This window comes from Mus caroli, chromosome 1 (assembly GCF_900094665.2).
Source record: "Mus caroli chromosome 1, CAROLI_EIJ_v1.1, whole genome shotgun sequence".
Taxonomy (NCBI): Eukaryota; Metazoa; Chordata; class Mammalia; order Rodentia; family Muridae; genus Mus; species Mus caroli.
Window position 1 is genome coordinate 105,706,475 of NC_034570.1, and position 9,155 is coordinate 105,715,629.

Genomic DNA, 9,155 nt, shown 5'->3' on the forward strand with positions numbered 1-9,155 from the left:
TTCCTTCCTTCCTTCCTTCCTTCCTTTCTTTCTTTCTTTCTTTCTTTCTTTCTTTCTTTCTTTCTTTCTTTCTTTCTTTCTTTCTTTCTTTCTGTTTCTCTCTCTCTCTCTCTCTCTCTCTCTCTCTCTCTCTCTCTCTTTCTTTCTTTCTTTCTTTTCATGAGAGATGGGACAGACACGATCTCAGTATAGTCTGACCTACTCTGACAACCTATATCTCTCAGAGGCTTTTTATATATAAAATAATTTTCTCAGAAACTTTATTCATTGATTTTCAGCTTTTCAAAATGCATGTACTCCTAAAGTCTTCTTTGATTACATAGGAATATTGAAAGAAGAATAAAGCAAACAAACAGCAATTGCATGAGAACTAAAATTTAGAATTCTGATAAAATCAATTTTCTGTAAGCTCAATATCTTCTTCTTTAAGACTGGTGTCATAAAGCCTTGTGGTTACAGCAATACTGGACAGGATGACTGTACTTTAATTTGATTCTGTTTCAATTTGACACATAATTAATAGATCAAAAATTATTTCCTACTACCTGTTATAACAAACTTGACTTTCTACAAAACTTTAACATCTCTGACCTCTGATACTTCCTTCCTTCCTCTATATTTCTTTGACTTTTGGCATAAGACCACTTCCCTTTTTCTTTGATTCTTAAAATATTGTACAACCCCTTGCTTAATAAAAGTGGTCTGTTAATTCATTTTCCATAATATTAAAAAAGTTCTGGTCTGACAAATATGTTCTGCAAGGCAGGTGAGCTCTATTTTGCTCTTGTGAGAGTTTTTCCATCTTCTTTTTAACTGGCTGAATGTGCAACCTAAGCACATTGGTAGTAAATATGAAACTTTCATTTTCTCAATACCTGTCACCAGCCAGACTCATTCATAATGCTCTTTGCCATTTCTTCCTGGGGGACTGCTCTCTTAATGTCATCACAGTTGAAGTCATATTTTTGTAGTCATTTCTTAATAATTAAGATAATTCCTTCCTTGTTTCAAAGGTTTGATCCTATTCTACTTAGAACTTCAATCAAAATTTTTAATTCTTGGTACAGATCTCAACCTAGATCTTGATTCTGAGCTTTGGGGGAAGGCAGGCAGAATTGAGTGTTCTGTTTTTGTTGTTGTTTTTGTTTTTGTTTTTTCTGTTGCTATGATACAACCTCATGACCAAATTGACTTATCTAAGAAATATTTTATTTTGATTTACGATTTCAGATGGCTAAGAGTCCATTATCAGGGAGATGGAGCTCAGTGGTTGAGATCACTGCCAGCTCTTCAAGGAGATGCAAATATAATTCCTGGAATCTATATGACAGCTCACAACTGTTTGTAGATCTTGATCTCAGGGGTCCAATGCTTTGTTATGGCTTCTTAGGACACTGCAATCACATTGTACACAGACATGCATGCAGGTATACAAAATAATAAAGAGAAATTTTAAAAAAGGATACCATCTCACATAACAGCACATAGCAGTCATGGCTACAGGAACCACAGCCTGAGAAATTATGTTTTAAATACCAAGAAGGAAACAGAAGGGACAAAACTGGAAAGGGCATGAGATTAAAAAATCTTAGAGCATATACCAGTGGTATACTTCCTCCATCAAGGCCACCACTAAAAAGTACCAACACTAGGGACCAAGGTTTAACTATCTGAGCCTAAGAAATCTTTGTTCAGTCCACAAGTGCTAAGCTCTTCTGATTATTTTTAGCATATTACCGTCCAGGGTTGGGATAGGAGTAAAGGGAGCTGTCACTAATTATGAGTTTAGCTCTCATGAACAACACCAAACTTTCCAGATAAACTCCAGCTATGGGTATTACATCAAATTTCATGAAGAACTTTTCACTTGTTTTTTTCTTTCGGCTAACATCCTAAATCCCTCAATCAGTACCAACCATACCTATCAAGATGAAGGGGATCCAGGTCTCTTGCCTTGATGTGGCTCAGACAGTAGCACCCTACCAGCTGCTTACTAATTTATATGTGCCAATCTCCATCATCTGCAGTATCCTAATGTGACATCTACTCACACATAGCTGGGATAAAATGTTATGGTTGATATGCTTCATTATCTCTTTTCTGGAACTGTAATCACATGAACCTGGTGGAAGAGGTATACCTCACCAGTTTGTGTTTGAGGATGTGTATAGAGAGGATCAGCTGAAGAGAGAGGTCCTCAATGTAAGTGGCTGCATCCCATTTGCTGGACACCTAAGTAGAAGAAACAAAGAAAAAAAAAAAAAAGAAGGATGGCTCCAAGTGCCTAGCACAATCACCCAGTAGTGTAAGCAACTGTCACAAATCATACTTCAAAAGAGGACTTTCTGCAGAATTCTGAGAAAGACAATCATAAAGAACATGTACCTGTTAAGGAACAAAGAAGGATATAGGCAAAAATCAAGAAAAATCTCCTTGTTTCATCCAGACAACTAGAGCTAAGGGAATTAAAATCAACCACATTCCTACTCATGTATAGTCCATAACTTAAGAGTTATTTTTGGATTTCTAGATATAGTATGTGTATATCTATATCTATATCTATATCTATTTAATCTATCTATCTATCTATAAGTATATGTGTATATAGATAGGTGTGTATATATGTGTGTGCTTATATAATATATATTACATAATATGTTCTTAGATATAAATATATTAAACTTAACATATTTTAATTAATAAATTAATGCAATTAATACATTCCTATATTATATATTTTATTTTAAAATCCAACCAACTGTAGTCGTATACATTCTCAATGTCAGCACTCAGGACTAAGAAGCTGGTATATTCTATGAGTTCATGTCTTGCTTGTTCTATATAGCAAATTCCAGGTTAGCCAGGTATAAAACGTGACATCTGAACTACCTCCCCACAATATCAAAAATCTTCTTTAATGATGCATGTTGATTGCAAAGAATAGAAAGTTGCCCTATGACCTTTATAGCAGAAACGCTAAACAATCAGCTAGGATTAATTTGTCAGTAAATATCATTACCCAAATATGAGTGCTCAAGTTTAATTGCCCAGAAGCAGCATCAAAAATCTGTGCATAGTTGCTCAGATCTGTAATTCCAGTACTGGGAGTGGCATAGAGACAGCAGAATCACTGTGCTTACTGGCAAACCACTTTAGAAAAACATTTGAGATTCCAGATTCAGTGAAGCCCCTGTTTTAAAAATAAGGTGGGGCTGTCAGCAAGATAGAGTGGTGTGAAAGCCTAACAACTGAAGTACAATCCCCAGAATCAACAGTAGAAGAAGAGAGTCAAGTCCCAGAATTATTCTCTGACCCCATGTGTGGCATGGCATGCATGTTCTTTCATGTGCGCCTACACACACACACACACACACACACACACATTGATAATAACAATTCATTTTAATTATGATTGTGATTAAAACACTTAAAATCAAACGTTGGCCTCTACATGTATTCCTGCACATACATCAACACATACACACATGCACATTCACACAAAGCAAGACAAAACATGGTGAAAAATAAATCGTGAAGGTTCTTTGTTTGATCTAGGTTTGAAGGCTAATAAAATATTTTGATGCTAATTTTAATGATATTGCTATGAACTCCTGTTGGCTATTAGATAATCTGTTGGAGATTTTTACTTAATTATTTATAGTTGAAATGTCATAGTGATTATAATTTACACTGAATGCTTCAATAAAGTAGATAAGGCAAACACAGAAGATTGCTAATGATCATGAAATTAGGATAATGGATCTCTTCTTATCAGTCCAATCATATGTGTAAAAATCTATAATTAGAATTATGAAATTAATTATTATTTTTAATTTTTCATCTTCCATGGGTAATCTGTCATCTATGCCATGCCTGTCTTACTTGTTGAATAGCTTCTCAAATCTCCCCTCTCCCTTACTGCAGTCACAGTCTTAGCTAAGCCATCATCATAGACCACACAGCAAGAGAGATCAGTTTCTAAAGATTATACTTTATTTTTAGTTGTGTACTTGTGTATACTTGTGTACCTGACTACAGAGGATATTAGATACCCTGGACTTGGAGTTATGAGTGGTTGAAAGCCACCCCATGTGTGTCTGTGTACCAAACTCAGATCCACTGCAAGCAAACTCCAATCTACTGATCTATTTCTCCATGTCTAGTGTGGATCATTTCCTAGAGAGTGAAAACAAACATCAACAGTTTAAGTAAGGACTCAGTACAACAATGACACAGCAGACCCCACACCCCAGATATGGTGAGGTCAGTCTTGTTGGCTTAACAGCATCTAGAATTACAATGGAAACAGAGCTCTGGGCATACCAGTTTCTAGACTGGCTAAACTGAAATGGAATACCCCCTGGAAAAAATGGAAGCATTCAGTAGGCTGGCCTCCTGGATGAATCAGAAGGAGAAAGTGAGGTGACTACCAATGTTCCTCTCTTTCTGCTTCCTTACTGCAGGTGCACGGGAGCATCTGCTTCATGTTCCTGATGCCATGATTCCCCACTATGTTAGACTAGGTCCTCACTCTGTGAGCCAAAATAAAGCATTCCTTAAGTTGATTCTGTTTCTTTTTCAAAAAAAAAATAAAATAAAATAAAATAAGGGTCTTTTTTTATTAAAGCATTGATAAAAATCTTGACATACAGTGAAAGTTACAATTCTGTGATTGTGTTCAGTCAAAATTTTGGCAGATAGACTTTTATGTAGTCACATTTTCACCATTTTGTTCCTCAAACACATTATGCTTCACTGGCTATTTAGGTATGGGACCCCCAAGGCAGGAAAACACTGATGATAAACAACTCAACTAACTGTCCACAAAGATGACAATGACATTTCTCTTCATATTGAAAAAGGACACCAACAAACTTTCATCTTGAAATAATGCTGAATTGCTTAATTTATATGAGTAGTTTCCTTTTCCCTCTCTCTCTCTCTCTTTCTTTCTTTCTTTCTTTCTTTCTTTCTTTCTTTCTTTCTTTTTCTTTCCCCCTCCCTACCCCTCTCTCTCCCCCTTCTCTCTCTTTCTCTCTGTCTTTCTTTTTTCTTCCTTCCTTCCTTCCTTCCTTCCTTCCTTCCTTCCTTCCTTCCTTCCTTCCTTCCTTTCTGTCTAAAACACAGGTAATAGTATGATAGCTACTCATGTTAAACCGAGATTAATGCACTTCCAGGTGCATCAGCATCACATAGATACAATCTGGAGATGTGGGAGGTAGTGGAGGATTTATAGGTGGTCCCAAAGGGAAAGGAAGCAACCAACAAGACAAGGGGTGTGGAGGTTGTGTCAGTGGTGTGCCATTGAATCTTATACCTGGATTTTCTGTTCCCAACCCTGACCTTGGTATATTGAGTGATGGAAGGAGAAATGATTTCTGAGGAGAAGCTTTGAACTTCTGGGTTTTACTTCCAATAGATCTGGAGGAAACTTGTTTTTATTTTCATTCTGAGTGTTTCCTTCTATATTAGTAGTTACTTCACATGTTGGAGAAAGTATATCAGACAGATTTTACTCTGTATTCATATCCAGTATAAACCACAACAGAGTTTTCTCCCTTGAAATCAACTGAAATAGTGTTAGTTCAGTAAATACAGCAGCCTTCTGACCAAACAGCAGAACATTTGTCCCTAACTTGCCACTCTTTTCCAGAGTTTTTGGGTTTTTAGGCTTTTTAGCAGGGTTTCTTCTAGCTTTATCTTTTGGTTTATCTGGTTTCACAAATTCCCCCATTGTTTAATCATAAACTTTTAGCCAATGCCACACTGCAACGACTTTAGATATTCCTGGTCCAAGACTGCCTTGCCTCTGCCAATCACTGGGTCCCTTAAGTTGCTTCTTGTTAGGCATTTTGTCACAAACATAGGAAAAGTAACTAATCAGAAACTGCTGCTAATCACTTCTAGGAATCACATGAGTTCAGGGTCGGAATCATGTAAATTCATGGCCATTTTCTTGAATCAAACACCAAGTTTCTTACTAGCCATTTCAGAAGACTCAATAAAATGTTCATATGTTTCACATCAGGTACAGAAAGTGATACCATTTCATTCCCTTTGAAAGACTAATGCCCACTTCTAGCAAGTATCTTCCACTGGGGCAAATTGCTAGCTTTCCTGCTCCTGTGAAGACACTACAGCATGAAAGCATCCCAAGAGTTCTACTTGCATGCATGCAACTGGTTAAGACTCTCCTGAAGGCCTACAGCCACTGTGAGTCCTGGGGAGTTCAGTGGACTCAGGATCTATCACCCCTTAAGCCCCCCTGCCAAAAATTCTACTCCCTTTCTGGCCAGTGCCTTCTGCCATGACAGATCAACAGCTTCTCTGCTCCTCTGAAGACAACCCAGCCTGAAGACATCCCAGGAAGGCTGTTACACACAGGGCAACTGGACAATTGACAGCACATGTCTGTTGGTGAATTTCCCCCATCACATTTCATCTCCCAGCCTCCCTCTCTTTGCCCAGAATAACCTGCCTTCTAATTACTGCCCAGCTATTAGTGACCAGACCTTTATCAGAGAAAATTTGATATATTTCTAGATTGCCTTAAGTAGGTGAGAAGTAACAAGTATTTACAAATTAAGAAAACAGTGATGAGACATAGAAATAACAATACCAAGATCCTGCCTACATTTAGCTCTTTGCCAGTTCAAAATTAACAACAGAATATAGAAAGGCACACATTCGTAGTAGGTACCCCAAAAGTGGTGGGATAATAGCATTTTACAAATGGGCTTTTGAGACTGGAGAGGGAAGAAAACAACTTATTCCCCACACCTTGGTGAAGAGCAGATAAAGGAGAGGAAATCAATGCACATTTGAAAGAACAGATAAAGGAGTCCATTGATCTCACATTTGCCTTCTAAGTAATGATAGTAGAAAATTCCCCAAATCTGTATGTTTGCCAGTTTCTGTGGCATAAATATTCCCATTTACACCCCCTCAGCAGTGTGAGACTATATATTGCAATGTTTAACTTTCACTGTATTTGATTGCACCTAGAGTCCCCAAGGAGGCTGGAAAGATTTGTCTGAGAACATCTCCTCGGAGGATTAAATAAAGCAGAAAGATGTGCCCTGAATGTGGGCAGCACCATCCCAGGGTGGGGGTGGGAGTTAACTACAATGAAAGGAGAAAAGAAGGAAGCTCCCAGGGTGCCAGCATTCACCTTTGCTGCTCCCTACTCAGCTATGAAGGGAACAGCCCTCCTCTGCTGTGCCCAAGCCCATTGGATCAAGGAACTTAGGACTGAATCTTCTGAATCAATGATCCCAAATATGCAATGCCTTCATTTTGCTGTTTCTGTGAGATATGTGGTCACAGAAATACAAAAACTAACTAACAAAGAAACCTGGAGGCTGAGGAGATAGCCCAGACAGTAAAGTCCTTACCAATCAAGCATTAAAACCTGAGTTAGAATCCTAAGATTGAAGAAAAAGCCAGACAGGGCATATACAGCTCCAGGAAGCAGAGATAAGAAGATACCCAAGGTTCACTGACCTGAAAGCCTAGCTGAAATTGTGAGTTTCAGGACCATGAAAGACCCTGTCTCAAAAAGTAAAGAGGATGGCACCTGAGGAACAAAGCCCAAAAATGAACTCTGGCCACACACACACACACACACACACACACACACACACACACACACACACACACACACAAATTCAGAGCCTTGGAAGTAGTAGAAAGACACCCTAGTTGTTTAGAGACAGGTTGTCTCATTGCTGTGTCAAGATATCTGATAGGAGTTTCACAAAGGAAGGGTTTATTTTGTCTCACAGTTGGAAGATACATCCCACCATGATTTAGAAATCATGGCAGCAGGAATGTGAGACAGCTAGTCACACTCTGCCCACAGTCAGAAAGCAGAGTCAGGAAGCTTAGAGGATTATGTGAATCAGGTTCAGGGTCAGTTTACATTCCTCAACTAATCCTATCTAAAAACAATTTTATTTTGTACCAAGGTATTTGCTTCCATGGTGAATCTATTTTTTTTCCTTTCTTCCTTTTCCTTCCTTCCTTCCTCTCTCTCTCTCTCTTTCTTTCTTTCCTTTTTTTTTCTTTCTGCATTCCTTTTCTTTTTATTGGATATTTTACTTGCATTTCAAATGTGTTCCCTTTTCTAGGTATCTCCTTCAGAAACCCCCTATCCTCTCCTCCCTCCCCATGCCTCTATAAGGGTGCTCCCCCACCCACTCACACTCTATCTTCCCACCCTAAAATTCCCCTAAACTGGGACATCGAGAACCCTTAGGCCCAAGGGGCTCTCCTTCCACTGATGCCAACAAGGCTATCCTCTGCCACATATGTGGTAAGAGCTATGGGGCCCTACATGTGTAATCTTTGATTGGTGGTCCAGTCTCTGGGAGCTCTGGAGGCTCTGGGTGGTTGACACTATTGCTCCCTTCCATGGTGATTCTAGATCCCATCACATTAATTCTTATACCACACAGGGTCTCATTGTGGAGTCATTCCAAAATAATCTAGAGCTCTCATCAGGCTATGACACTTAAATTGTAATAATGGCCAAGCATATTAACAGACTTAAAAAGTTCTGGCTGGCCTCAAATCCTTTATGAGAATAGGTTGCCAAAATCTCTGGGATATCATTCAGTCTGTGTCTGCTTTCTAAGTGTTGAGATTGAAGATATACACCACCACATCCAGTGTTGAAAAATTTCTAGTCAGATGTTAATGGATCACTTGAGGACAGTGTAGACCCAAATTAATGGAGCTGGCGTTCACTGACCTCACTTTATGGCACACCTATTAGCATTTTGGCCTCCAATCTGAGCCATCCTGAAGAACAGCAATAGCATAGGACACTCTCAACCTTAGTCATTCAGAGGCATTGCCTGAGGTACTCAGGTCTATTGTTTATAGCACTGATTTCCATATAATTCCTGTGAGAGCTCCTGTACTGACAGAGTGACATGGGTTTGAAGAATCAACCTTATGAATAGAAAGATGTACTAATCTTTCTGATAACCTGAGTTCTGTTCCTAACACCAATGTCAGATGGTCCACAACTGCCTATAATTCCTGTTCCAGGGGACTCTGATACCTTTGACCTCCACAACCACCTAGCACACATGCATACACACACACACACACACACACACACACACACACACACACAAACCCACGCACAC

The 9,155-nt window shown here is 38.7% G+C and overlaps 1 pseudogene; it reads right to left on the bottom strand.

The window, feature by feature from the left end:
• Nucleotides 1-5,151: 5,151 nt before the first annotated feature.
• On the bottom strand, nucleotides 5,152-5,729 carry LOC110295934 (annotated as a pseudogene).
• Between the last annotated feature and the right edge of the window lie 3,426 nt (nucleotides 5,730-9,155).